This window comes from Bos javanicus, chromosome 9 (genome assembly GCF_032452875.1).
Source record: "Bos javanicus breed banteng chromosome 9, ARS-OSU_banteng_1.0, whole genome shotgun sequence".
Taxonomy (NCBI): domain Eukaryota; kingdom Metazoa; phylum Chordata; class Mammalia; order Artiodactyla; family Bovidae; genus Bos; species Bos javanicus.
Window position 1 is genome coordinate 83,199,122 of NC_083876.1, and position 14,914 is coordinate 83,214,035.

The 14,914-nt window shown below is 38.4% G+C and overlaps 1 long non-coding RNA gene across 2 annotated transcripts; it reads left to right on the forward strand.

Annotated features, from left to right (window-relative positions):
- The first annotated feature begins 35 nt into the window (after positions 1 to 35).
- Positions 36 to 13,207, forward strand: LOC133254130 (uncharacterized). 2 transcript variants are annotated; one of them, XR_009738579.1, is made up of 3 exons: positions 36 to 1,181; positions 4,608 to 4,781; positions 13,107 to 13,207. It is a non-coding gene; the product is annotated as an uncharacterized LOC133254130 (long non-coding RNA). The 2 variants fall into 2 exon arrangements; XR_009738580.1 differs by having other exon boundaries at positions 36 to 187.
- Positions 13,208 to 14,914: the final 1,707 nt, after the last annotated feature.

Consider the following 14,914-nt stretch of genomic DNA (forward strand, 5'->3'; position numbering starts at 1 on the left):
TACCGTTAGAGTCTCGCGATAGCTACCCTGAGCCAGTAGAGAATATGTGATAGGCTGAACGTCAAAGGAGGAGGTGGCACTCTAAGCGGATTTAGAAGTGGGCGGGGCTGCTGGCTGAAGGTTATGGGTCCTACTAGAAACAGATATTAAGAGCTGTGTCTTTAATAAAAAGACGAGAATTCTGCAGGTACACTTTGTAAATTGTTTCTAGAAAGCAGCCACTAATTAGTTACGGTTGAAGTTTGTCTCAGAAGTTATTTTAAAAGACTCTCCAGGGAGATGTGAGTAAATATTTTAAGATGAGGAAAAAACTACACGTATTGTGACGAAGCTGGACTTCCAATATCTTAAGCTATTTTTTTTTTTTTTTTCCCTTTTCTTCACTGGGTGGCAGCCTTTTCTCTTGGAGGTAGGCTTATGCCTAGGTAAACTCCGAAATCACTGAGCAGCTTCAGAACCAAGAGCATGGAAAATAACGGCTCAGAGAGTAAAGAATCTGCCTGCAATACGGGAGACCCCAGTTCGATCCCTGGGTCGGGAAGATCCCCAGGAGAAGGAAATGGTAACCCACTCCAGTATTCTTTCCTGGAGAATCCCACGGACGGAGGAGCCTGGTGGGCTACAGTCCATGGAATCTCAAAGAGTCGGACTCGGCTAAGCGACTAACACTTCCAGACATGGGGCACTCGATGACTGAGTACCTAATGAGGACTTTGAATTATGCTGCGGAAGGGCGTCTTGGCCTGTGTGATCACAGAAGCACAAAAATAAGTTCTTGCTTATAGGAGGATCCGTTAGCTTTGGAGACAGTCCAGAGTGGTCGATATTCTTAGTACCGAACTTCATGACAAACCTCTAAATCTAAGAGAAGCTATTTCTGTAAACAAAACCACTTAGAATACAGTGGAAATCAGTGACCTTATCCAGAGTTTCCGGAGGCAAGCTAAAAAAGTAGTCCTAGTGCTGGAAGAGTAGGCAAGCAGAATCCCCCTTCATTGGAGAACTAAGCCTTTTATTAAGTGCAGGATATAATGGAGTTTTTCTTTTGGAAGTGTAATTTGAAACTCCATACTTAAATGTATATGGCGCTACGACAGGTGGTCTTTGATAGTTTTATGTCACACTTCACCAATGGAACAGAAAATCAAGCTCATAATTTTACCAAGTCCTGCTGGTGCCAGGTAGAGATATTTTAAAATAAGCCCAGCCTCATTTCATTTTTGTTCAATGTTATCGAGTAATTAGTCTCTACAGACATTATTGTTAACCTGTACAAAAATAGTAAACTAGGGATCCAGTTATATATCTAGAGATGTTATTTCAACTCTCTTATGTAATACAGAGCATTCTAATACAGTAGCATATGCTTACAATCAAGATTTTAACAGTTTTTACAATGGTATATATGTTCAGTCCTGTATTTTCAAAGTATAGCCTTTGAATAGTTCTCTATGGAGTAACGTGTTTTTCAATATAGAATCACCAGAGCTAATTTCAGAAAACGTGACTCATTTTTGCACCTTAGCATTCTGGAAGCTCCCAGCTGTGAAGCAGCTGTTCACGCCTCAGTTAAGTTCAGTTGCTCAGTCATGTCCGGCTCTTTGCTACCGCATGGACTGTAGCATGCCAGGCTTCCCTGTCCATCATCACCAACTCCCGGACCAACTCGAACTCATGTCCATCAAGTCAGTGATGTCATCCAACCATTTCATTCTATCTCATCCCCTTCTCCTCCTGCCTTCAATCTTTCCCAGCATCAGGATCTTTCCCAGTGAGTCAGTTCTTCACATCAGTTCAGTTCAGTTTAGTCCCTCAGTCGTGTCCAACTCTTTGCGACCTCATGGACTACAGCACACCAGGCCTTCCTGTCCATTACCAACTCCAGGAGTTTACCCAAACTCATGTCCATTGAGTCAGTGATGCCATCCAACCATTTCATCCTCTGCCATCCCCTTCTCCTCCTGCCTTCAATCTTTCCCAGCATCGGGGTCCTTTCAAATGAGTCAGTTCTTCACATCAGGTGGCCAAAGTATTGGAGTTTCAACTTCAACAACAGTCCTTCCAATGAAAACTCAGGACTCATCTCCTTTAGGATTGACTGGTTGGATCTCCTTGCAGTCCAAGAGACTCTCAAATGTCTTCTCCAACACCACAGTTCAAAAACATCAATTCTTTGGTGCTCAGCCCTCTTTATAGTCTAACTCTCACATCCATAGATGACTAGTGGAACGACCATAGCCTTGGCTAGATGGACCTTTGTTGGTAAAGTAATGTCTCTGATTTTTAATATGCTGTCTAGGTTGGTCATAGCTTTTCTTCCAAGGAGCAAGTGTCTTTTAGTTTAATGGCTGCAATCACCATCTGCAGTGATTTTGGAGCCCCCCAGAATAAAGTCTGACACTGTTTCCACTGTTCCCCCATCTATTTGCCATGAACTGATGGGACCAGATGCCATGGTCTTCGTTTTCTGAATATTGAGCTTTAAGCCAACTTTTTCACTCTCCTCTTTCACTTTCATCAAGAGGCTTTTTAGTTCCTCTTCACTTTCTGCCGTAAGGGTGGTGTCATCTGCATATCTGAGGTTATTGATATTTCTCCCTACAGTTTTGATTCCAGCTTGTGCTTCATCCAGCCCAGCATTTTGCACGATGTACTCTGCATATAAATTAAATAAGCAGGGTGACAATATACAGCCTTGACGTACTCCTTTCCTGATTTAGAACCAGTCTGTTGTTCCATGTCCAGTTCGAATTGTTGCTTCTTGACCTGCGTACAGATTTCTCAAGAGGCAGGTAAGGTGATCTGGTATTCCCATCTCTTGAAGAATTTTCCAAAGTTTATTGTGATCCACACAAAGACTTTGGCGTAGTCAATAAAGCAGAAGTAGATGATGTTCCAGAACTCTCTTGCTTTTACAATGATCCAGTGGATATTGGCATTTTGATCTCTGGTTCCTCTGCCTTTTCTAAATCCAGCTTGAACATCTGGAAATTCATGGTTCACGTACTATTGAAGCCTGGCTTGGCGAATTTTGAGCATTACTTTGCTAGCGTGTGAGATGAGTGCATTTGTGCAGTTCACTCCTGGCAGAATTCAATTCATCCACCCATCTAGATGCTAAAGATGTAATAGCATTCTCAAGTGGAAATCAATTGATTGGACATCAGCCGATCAGGGTATCACTCAGTGTTCATAGAGTTCAACTGCCTCTTCTTGAAACTGTAAATGTGGTCAAAGACTACTTGCTTCCCTGTGTGGTCTCACTAGGCCAAATTTATAGTTACAATTCCTTTTGGGGACTAGATTTATTCTAATCTTGCCCCTAACTCTGGTCTTCTGTTTTAGAAAGATTGTTATAAGTTTTTCTCAAGGAGGACTGATTGAGAGGGAGTAAATGAGTAAATGCAAATTTAAATCCCTTTGCAGGCAGAAACAGCATAACTGATGCTTTATGAGTAGAACCTTATTTTTGCAAAGCCCATTCATGTACATTTTCCCATTTTGATTCTTGTAATGATAATATGAGATATTTTAATTTTTCATCTTACAGAAGAGGAACCTGAGACTTAGAAAAGTGACGTGCCCAAGGTTAGCTCTAACGGAATAAGAGGATCTAGAACTCTTGACTCCTCTGTCTAGGCTGTTTCCTCTTTATTACTAATTGTGTTGCCTATCAAATAAAAAGAAATAATTTTTCACCAAACTTTATAGATTGTCAAAAAAAAAAAAAAAAAGACAGGAGGTGTGATGACACAGTGTATCAACAGTGAGGATCATTCAGACCCAGCTCTCCTTTATAGAAAGATCATTAATAAAATTCCTTGAGAAGTTTATTCCATATTCTACTTAGATTTGCCTACTCTGTGGAAGTGAAGCCAATGGCCACTCAGTGTTATTAAGGCTAGGCAAAGAGGACTCTTTGTTTCCATTTTCTTGGCTAGCTATCTGCCTTAGGACTGTTTTTCCTCTTTCTGACAAAGTGAAAATATCTGGGTCAAAATCACTATTTCAGAATGAATTACAATGTCCAAAACTATTGTTAAAATGTGTCTAGTATTAACAGGGAGAAGGTGATGGCACCCCACTCCAGTACTCTTGCCTGGAAAATCCCATGGATGGAGGAGCCTGGTAGGCTGCAGTCCATGGGGTCGCTAAGAGTTGGACACAACTGAGCGACTTCACTTTCACTTTTCACTTTAATGCATTGGAGAAGGAAATGGCAACCCACTCCAGTGTTCTTGCCTGGAGAATCCCAGGGATAGGGGAGCCTGGTGGGCTGCCATCTATGGGGTCGCACAGAGTCGGACACAACTGAAGTGACTTAGCAGCATTATTAACAGACAGTGGAGGGAAGAAGCATTGTTTTGGGAAACTGGTGCTGGTTGAGGTGATCAGCTGTGTTGAAATGAGTGTGTACCAGGTCAAACAAATAAGAAACAGTATCAGATTGGGCATGCTTTGCTGTAGCATGACTGATACATTAGGAGACAGGAGTATGTGACTTGAACACAAATCTTCCTATTTAGAACTTCAAAGATTTTGTTTGGCTAACCATGGATAGGTTTAACTGTTAACTGTCAATTTAATTTTTCCTTGATAATTTGCAGGTCAAATTTATTTCAAAGTCCAAGGTTTGTTCTGTCTCCACTGCTGCAAGCTCAACCTGTAAACTGCAAACTGTACCTCTCATAATTTATAAAGCAAAACGTGTAATCTATACCCCAAATGCTGCACAGGACATGGATTTATGACATAAGGAGAATGGAATTCACCATTTCTTTGTAAGTACTTATTTTGGATGTTAATAAAGCAATGCTTGTAAATTAGGTAAACTCAAGGAGAAAGCTGAAGTTGGGTCTTATGGGTAAGGAAAGATGTGAGATTATATACAGTTTTTATCAATGAAGATAAGATAACCTGTATCCTTGATACCCTTCTCAGTCACTCCTCACCTCCATTCCCTGTTGTTACTTTTTCCAGTGGCATATTGTTTCCCCCAACTGGTTCTGTCTATATGGCCTCTCAGCATTAAGGAATAGGGACATTGTAGATAAATCTCTTGATGCTTAGACTTAAATAGTATTTACTATGCAATTTTGAGAAATACAGAACTGAAATATTTTTGAATATTTCAAGAGCCACTATCATGTGTCATTTTAAAATATACACATGATGTGGCACTTTCAGAAAGAGTCTACATTCTCATGGAAACTTAGTCATAGTAGTGTTAGCATAAAATGATGCTTGTCAAAGGATAAAGTACCTTTCTAAAGCTTCCATCCACTAGAAGGTCAGCACTGTGCTCAGGTTTGACCACTGGTGTATTGTTTAGGTGAATATTGGTGACAATGGTAAAATTAGGTTTGAGTTTCCACTTTCTTTAAATCGTATTAAATTCCCCTTTTGCTTTATTGTTGTTGTTTAGTCACTAAGTCATGTCCGACCCTTTGTGACTCCGTGGCCTGCTATGGCTTCTTTTCCACCATGCCAGGCTTCTTTGTCCTTCACTATCAACTGGAATTTCCTCAGACTTATCTCCATTGAGTCAGTGATACTATCCAACCATCTGATCCTCTGTTGTCCTCTTCTCCTCCAGCCCTCAATCTTTCCAAGCTTTAGGGTCTTCTCCAATGGGTCAGCTCTTCGCATCAGGTGGCCAAAGGATTGGAGCTTCAGCATCAGTCCTTCCAATGAATATTCAGGGTTGATTTCCTTTAGGATTGACTGTTTTTGATTTTCTTCAGTCCAAGAAACTCTCAAGAGTCTTCTTCAGCACTGTAATTCAAAAGCATAAATTCACTGGCACTCAGTCTTCTTTATGGTCCAACTCTCATATCTGTACAAGACAACTGGAAAAACCATAGCTTTGAATATATGAACCTTTGTCAGCAAAGTTTCTGCCTTTTAATATGCTGTCTAGATTTTTCATAGCTTTTCTTTTTTTTTTGATTTTTCATAGCTTTTCCAAGGAGCAAATGTCTTTTAACTTCATGGCTGTAGTCACCATCTGCAGTGATTTTGGAAAAAAATCACCAAGAAAATAAAAATCTTTCACTGTCTGCACATTTTTCCTTTCTATTTTCCATGAAGTGGTGGGATTGGATGCTATGACCTTAGTTTTTTGAATATTGAATTTTAAGCCAGCTTTTTCCCTTTCCTCTTTCACGGTCATCAAGAGTCTCTTTAGTTCCTCTTCACTTTCTGCCATTAGGGTGGTATCATCTGCATATCTGAGGTTGCGGATATTTCTCCCAGCAATCTTGATTCTAGCTTGTGATCTATCCAGCCCAGTATTTTGCATGAGGTATTCTGCATATAAATTAAATAAGCAGGGTGACAATGTACTCTGGGACCTCTGCCTTTTCTAAACCCAGCTTGTAATCTGAAGGTTCTTAGTTTAGGTTCTGCTAAAGCCTAGCTCGAAGGATTTTGAGCATTACTTTGCCAGCAGGTGAAATGAGTGCACTTGTACAGTTGTTTGAACATTCTTTGGCCCTCTGGGCCCTATGTGAAGTGAAATTCAGTCAGCTGTGTCTGACCGTTTGTGACCCATGGACTATACAGTCCAAGGAATTCTCCAGGCCAGAATACTGAAATGGTAAGCAATTTCCTTCTCCAGGGGATCTTCCCAACCCAGGGATCAAACCCAGATATCCCACATTGCAGGTGGATTCTCTACCAGCTGAGCCATCCTCCTTAAATAAACTTAAATACCTTACCTACTGCACAGTGGTAGCATTCAGTTCAGTTAAGTTGCTTAGTTGTGTCCGACTCTTTGCGACCCCATGAATCACAGCACGCCAGTCCTCCCTGTCCATTACCAACTCCCGGAGTTCACCCAAACTCATGTGCATCAAGTGAATGATGCCATGCAGCCATCTCATCCTCTGTCGTCCCCTTCTCCTCCTGCACCAAATCCCTCCCAGCATCAGGGTCTTTTCCAATGAGTCAACTCTTTGCATGAGGTGGCCAAAGTATTGGAGTTTCAGCTTCAGCACCAGTCCTTCCAATGAACACCCAGGACTGATCTCCTTTAGGATGGACTGGTTGGATCTCCTTGCAGTCCAAGGGACTCTCAAGAGTCTTCTCCCAACACCACAGTTCAAAAGCATCAATTCCTCAGCGCTCAGCTGTCTTCACAGTCCAACTCTCACATCCATACATGACCACTGGAAAAACCATAGCCTTCACTAGATGGACCTTTGTTGGCAAAGTAATGTCTCTGCTTTCTAATATGCTATCTAGGTTGGTTGTAACTTTCCTTCCAAGGAGTAAATGTTTTTTAATTTCATGGCTGCAATAACCATCTGCAGTGATTTTGGAGCCCCCCAAAATAAAGTCTGACACTGTTTCCACTGTTTCCCCATCTATTTCCCATGAAGTGATGGGACCGGATGCCATGATCTTTATTTTCTGAATGTTGAGCTTTAAGCCAACTTTTTCACTCTCCACTTTCACTTTCATCAAGAGGCTTTTGAGTTCCTCTCCACTTTCTGCCATAAGGGTGGTGTCATCTGCATATCTGAGGTTATTGATATTTCTCTCGGCAATCTTGATTCCAGCTTGTGCTTCTTCCAGCCCAGCATTTCTCATGGTGTATTCTGCATATATGTTAAATAAGCAGGGTGACGATATACAGCCTTGACGTACTCCTTCTCCTGTTTGGAACCAGTCTGTTGTTCCGTGTCCAGTTCTAACTGTTGCTTCCTGACCTGCATATAGGTTTCTCAAGAGGCAGGTCAGGTGGTCTGGTATTCCCATCTCTTTCAGAATTTTCCACAGTTTATTGTGATCCACACAGTCAAAGGCTTTGGCACAGTCAATAAAGCAGAAATAGATGTTTTTCTGGAACTCTCTTGCTTTTTCCATGATTCAGTGGATGTTGGCAATTTGATTTCTGGTTCCTCTGCCTTTTCTAAAATCAGCTTGAACATCAGGAAGTTCACGGTTCACATATTGCTGAAGCCTGGCTTGGAGAATTTTGAGCATTACTTTACTAGCATGTGAGATGAGTGCAATTGTGCAGTAGTTTGAGCGTTCTTTGGCATTGCCTTTCTTTGGGATTGAAATGAAAACTGACCTTTTCTAGTCCTGTGGCCACTGCTGAGTCTTCCAAATTTGCTGGCATATTGAGTGCAGCACTTTCTCCTTGCTATTCTTTGGAACTCTACATTCAGATGCTTATATCTTTCCTTTTCTCCTTTGCTTTTCACTTCTCTTCTTTTCACAGTTATTTGTAAGGCCTCCTCAGGCAGCCATTTTGCTTACTTGCATTTCTTTTCCATGGGGGTGGTCTTGATCCCTGTCTCCTGTACAATGTCATGGACCTCCGTCCATAGTTCATCAGGCACTCTATAAGATCTATTCCCTTAAATCTATTTCTCACTTCCACTGCATAATCATAAGGGATTTGATTTAGGTCATACCTGAATGGTCTAGTGGTTTTCCCCACTTTCTTCAATTTCAGTCTAAATTTGGCAATAAGGAGTTCATTATCTGAGCCACAGTCAGCTCCCGGTCTTGTTTTTGCTGACTGTATAGAGCTTCTCCATCTTTGGCTGCAAAGAATATAATCAGTCTGATTTCAGTGTTCACCATCTGGTGATGTCCATGTTTAGAGTCCTCTCTAGTGTTGTTGGAAGAGGGTATTTGCTATGACCAGTGCGTTCTCTTGGCAAAACTCTATTAGCCTTTGCTCTGCTTCATTCCGTACTCTAAGGCCAAATTTGCCTGTTACTCCAGGTGTTTCTTGACTTCCTACTTTTGCATTCCAGTCCCCTATAACGAAAAGGACATTTTTTTGTGTGTTGTTTTTGCGGGGATGGGGGGGGTGTTAGTTCTAAAAGGTGTTATAGATCTTCATAGAACCGTTCAACTTCAGCTTCTTCAGCATTACTGGTTGAGGCCTAGGCTTGGATTACCAGGATATTGAATGGTTTCCTTGGAAACGAACGGAGATCATTCTGTCGTTTTTGAGATTGCATCCAAGTACTGCATTTTGGGCTCTTTTGTTGACCATGATGGCTACTCCATTTCTTCTAAGGGATTCGTGCCCACAGTAGTAGATATAATGGTCATCTGAGTTAAATTCACCCATTCCAGTCCATTTTAGTTCGCTCATTCCTAGAATGTCGACATTCACTCTTGCTATCTCCTGTTTGACTGCTTTCAATTTGCCTTGATTCATGGACCTGACATTCCAGGTTCCTATGCAATATTGCTCTTTACAACATCGGACCTTGCTTCTATCACCAGTCACATCCACAGCTGGGTATTGTTTTTGCTTTGGCTCCATCCCTTCATTCTTTCTGGAGTTACTTCTCCACTGATCTCCAGTAGCATATTGGGCACTTACACACAGTAGTAGCATATAATCGTCAATTATGTTCATATGCATTAAAGTCCCTTCTTGATTATTAGATCCTAAGAATTAACTTTAAAAAAAATAAACCAAATCCATCCAACCATCCAGGTAACTCTAGTGAAACCAACGTAAACACAGATATTTAGAAACCACTAGAGCAAGTGATTTCCAACTTAAAAACTAATTGATTCTTTGATGGTTAAAAAACAAGCTCATGTAAACCAAATCCTCATTTTACATAGCTATAATGTTATAAACTGGGGTACCAATCCTGGAAATCTTTTCGTACTTCAAAAATGCCAAAATCACCTTCACAAGAATTAACCAAAAATAGATGACAGATATTGGGTTAGCCAAAAAGTTTGTTTGGGTCTTTCAATAACGTCTTATGAAAAAACCAGAACAAACTTTTTGGTCAACCCTATAAATATAAAATGTAAAAGTATAAAACTCTTAAAAGATAGCATGGAAGAAAACCTAGAAGACTTTGGGTATGGTGATGATGGGGGTACTTTTAGATAGTATACCAAAAGCATAATCTGTGAAGAAAAATAACTGATAAGCTGGGCAGTTATTATTTTATTAATTTTTTTCAATAAAACAATAAATTATTTATTAAATTTATTAGATTTAGTTCTTTAAAATTGAAATAATCTGCTGTACAAAGACAATCTCACGAGAATTAGAAGATGAGATACAGAGTACTAGAGAATAATGCAAAAGAATCATATGATAAAGGACTATAACTGCAATCATTAGTTAAGGGATACATAAGACTTCCCTGGTGGCTCAGATGGTAAAGAATCTGCCTGCAATGCGGGAGACCCACATTCAATCACTGGTCTGGGAAGATCCTGTGGATAACAGAATGGCTACCCACTCCAGTATTCTTGCCTGGAGAATTCCATGGACAGAGGCTTTGGTCCATGAGATCACAGAGAGTTGGACACGACTGAAGGACTAATACTTTCATACAAGATAAAAAGATATAAGATGCAGCTTCTAAAATATAAAACCTGGTGGAGGTAGAGAGCAGAAATATAGAGCCTTAGAATGTTATCAAACTTAAGTTCTTATAAGTTGTTATATGTAAGCCTAATGGTAACTGCAAAGCAAAAAGCAGATGTACAAAAGTTAAAGAGAAAGGAATTAAAAAATACCAATAAGCAAAGTTAGCAAATTACAAAGGAGGAGAGAAAGAAAAGAAAGAAACAGAGAGGAGCTGTGAAACAACTAGAAAATAATTAACAACATAGCTGTAAATAAATACATATCAATAATTACTTTAAATGTAAATGTACTAAATTCCTCAATCGAAAGACATAGAGTGGCTTAATGGGTAAAAAATAAGACTCATCTTTACGCTTCTACCAGAGACTCACTTCAGAAATGCACAGACTGAAAATGAAAGGATGGAAAAAGCTGTTCTATGCAAATGGAAACCAAAAGAAAGATGGGGTAGCTATACTCATATCAGACAAAATAGACTTTAAAACAAAGACTATAATAAGAGACAAAAACGGACATTCTATAATCATAAAGGGGTCAATCCAACATCAGGGATCTAACATTTGTAAATTTTTATACACCCAACATAGGGGCACCTAAATACATAAAGCATGTATTAACAGACAAAAGTGAGAAATAGAAATGTAATAATTTATATCAATGGGTAGATCGTCTAGACAGAATATCATTAAGGAAACATCAGATCATATGTTTTATGTAACAAATATACACAGAACATTCCATCCAAAAGCAACAGAATACATTCTTCCAAAGTTCACAACAAAGGACATTTATGAAAAGCTCACAGCTAACATCATATTCAGTGAGGAAAAAATGAAAACATTCCCTTCAATAACTGGTGCAAGGCAGTAATGCTCACTCTTACCACTTCTATTCAGTATGGTACTGGAAGTCTTAGCCAAGGCAATGAGTTAAGAAAAGAGAAATAAAAAGGATCCAAATTGGAAAGGGAGAAGTAAATTTTTCTCTATTTGCAGATGACATAATTATATATGTAGAAAACTCTAAAGACTCAAGTAACAAAACCTGTTAGAATTAATAAATGAATTCAGTAAAGTTGAAGGGTACAAAATCAACATACAAAAATCAGTCATGTTTCTATACACAAACAACACAAAATACAGAAACTGGCTGAAAAGGAAATTAAGGAAACAATTTAGTTCACAGTAGCAACAAAAAGAATAAAATATTAGATGTAATTTGACATAATACACAAAAGACATACACTGAAAATTACAAAGCATTGGTAAAAGAGATCAAGAGACACAGATAAACGGAAAGACATCTTTTGTTTGTGGATTGGAAGAATTCATAAAATATCCATATTACCCAAAGATTCAATGGAAGATTGCATAGATTCAGTGCATAGGTTCAATGTAAGCCCTATCAAAGTCCCAATGACATTCTTTACAGAAGTAGTATAACAATTCTAGTATTCATATGGAACCCCAAAAGAATCTTGAGAAAGGAAAACAAAGTTGGAGGTATCATACTTCCTGATTTCAAATTATATTACGAAGCTATATCAAAAGAGTATCCTTGCAAAAAAAGACATATAGGCCAGTGTAACAGAATAGAGAGCCCAGAAATAAATCCACACAACTGTAGTCAACTGATCTTTGACAAGAATGCTAATTACCCATAATAAGGAAAAGTTAATCTCTTCTCAATATTGGGAAAACTGGATATCCCCATGGAGAAGAATGAAATTTGACCCTTCTCTTCCATCATCTACAAAAATCACCTCAAAGCAGATTAAAGGAATAAACATAATTCCTGAAACTGTAAAACTACTAGACTAAAATATAGGGGAAAAGCTTCTTGACATTAATCTGGGCAATAATTTGTTGGATATGATGCCAAAATCACAGGAGCAAAAGCAAAAACAGACAATGAATTTTGTCTATTTTTCAATGAGATTGCAAGGAAAAGCAACCTACAGAATGGGATAAAATATTTGCAAACCATATAATTGGTATGTGGTTTAATATGAAATATATAGATAATTGGGCCAGTCAAACAGCAAAAACAAACAATAAAAACAAAACAAACCTGATTAAAAAATGGACTAAGGGCCTGAATACACACTTGTCAAAAGAGCACATTCAAATGGCCAACAGGTATATGAAGGTAAGGGTGCACAACATCCCTAATCATCAGAGAAGTGGAAATCAAACCTACAATGAGCTATTACTTTAAACTTGTTAGAATAGCTATTACAAAAAGGCAAAAGAGATGCTGACAAGGCTATAGGGAAAAATAAACTCCGGTACACTGTTGATGAGAATGTAAACTAGTACAACCATTATGGAAAACGGCATAGGTTTTCCTCAAAAAATGAAAAATACAGCTGCCATATGATTTAGCAATCTCATATCTAGGTAGGTAACCAAAGGAAATAAAATCAATATCTTGAAGAAATCCGTACCCCTGTGTTCACTGAAGCACTATGCACAATATTCAATATATAGAAACAATCTAAAGTGTTCATCAATGGATTAATGGATAAAGACGATGTGAGTACATATATGTTATTGTTGTTCAGTCACTAAGTCATGTTTGACACTATGCGACTCCATGGACTGAAGCCTGCCAGGCTTCCCTGTCTTTCACTATCTCCTGGGGTTTGCTCAAACTCATGTCCATTGAGTTGGTGATGCTATTTAACCATCCTCTGTTTTCCCCTTCTCCTTTTGCCTTCAATCTTTTCCAGCATCAAGATCTTTTCCAATGAGCCAGCTCTTCACATCAGGTGGCCAAAATATTGGAGCTTCAACTTCAGCATCAATACTTCCAATAAATGTTAAGACTTGATTTTGTTTAGGATTGACTGGTTTGATCTCCTGGCTGTCCAAGAGACTCTCAAGAGTCTTTGCCAGCACCACAATTCGAAAGCATCAATGGACAAACCTGGAGGACAAGTGAAATAAGCCAGACACAGAAAAACAAATTACTACATGATGTAATTTATATATGGATTCTAAAGCATTTGAACTCATAAAAGCAGAAAATAAAAAGGTGTTTTCCAGGGACTTGGGGATGGGAGAAACGGGGAGATGTTGTTCAAAGAGTATACACATTCAGTTATGCAGGATGAATCACTTCTGGAGATTTAATGAACAGCGTGTGACAGTGGTGGTTTAGTCACTAAGTCATGTCTGACTCTTGCGACCTCATGGACTGTAGCCCACCAGGTGCCTCTGTTCATGGAATTTTCCAGGAAGAATACTGGAGTGGGTTGCTGTTTCCTTCTCCAGGGGATCTTCCCAACCCAGGGATTGAATCTAGGTCTCCTATACCACTGACAGACTCTTTATGATTGAGCTACAACAGTTCTCTGTGACTATACTTAATAATATTGTATGGTATACCTGCAATTTGCTGCAAGAGTTGATCTTGAGTGTTCTCACTACAAAAACTGTGATAGCAATGTGTGGTTATGGATATGCTGATTAACTTGATTGTAGTAATCGTGTCACAGTGTACATATATATTAAACCATCAAGTTGTACGCTTTAAATATATACAAGTAATATTTGTCGATATCTCAATGAAGCTGAAAAAATGGTAACTGAGAAATTTCAACAGTTTGAACTGCCCTCATCATAAAATGATTCATTTGTAATCAAATAGGTATTATATATCTCATTGTATTTTGATCCTTTGAAAGGTAATTATCCATGTAGAAGAAATTCTTAACCAAACGATATTACAGTAGCTAGAATGCTTTGCCTGTACCAAATATTTTTAACAAATGTGTGTTTTCTATATTTTGTTTGATAAGAGGTGGGAGGAATTTCATCTGTTCTACCAGAAACCAATAAAGGAGTCCTGTTGCTTTAATGACTATTTCTCCTGTGCAGAATATTTGTTCAATTTTGTTCCAGTTAAATGTAGTATATGAAAATCAATTTGAAATGCATAAATTTGTGTCATTAAGGAGGGTAGTTCATAGTGGATATACTGGCAGAAATGGAATATTTAATCAAACACTAAAAAAAATCCAAATTATCAGTGATTATTACCCTGATTACAAAAAAAGCATCTTCTTATGTAAAATAGAATATTTATGATTGTGTATTTTCAGTCATCTAGAATACAGGTATGTATTTGGAAAACTCTTCAGATTTATTAAAGTTCCTCTGCCCTAAATTAGAAACAGTTTTAGTTAAGTTTTTCATCATTCTCATCCACTTTACAGTGGAGCTTAAAAGAGGTATACTATTTTTATAGTGACTGCTGACTGTATAGTCATTAGAAAATTCGAAATAGTGAAATGAATGATGGAAAAATGTGTTTGTAGATATAAATGAATTTAGGTTCCTTGTATCATATGCTTTATTTTTTAATTAGAGATAAATACGATTATGTGGAAGTCACAAAAATTGTTTCATTAATGTTATGTCATATGGGTCTCTTTGCTATTTCAGGGAAGTTTTTTTTTTTTTTTAACCTGGTATGTTAAACTCATTTGTGGCAAGCATCAAAATATCAGTTTAAGCAGATTTCCTAACTTAGTCT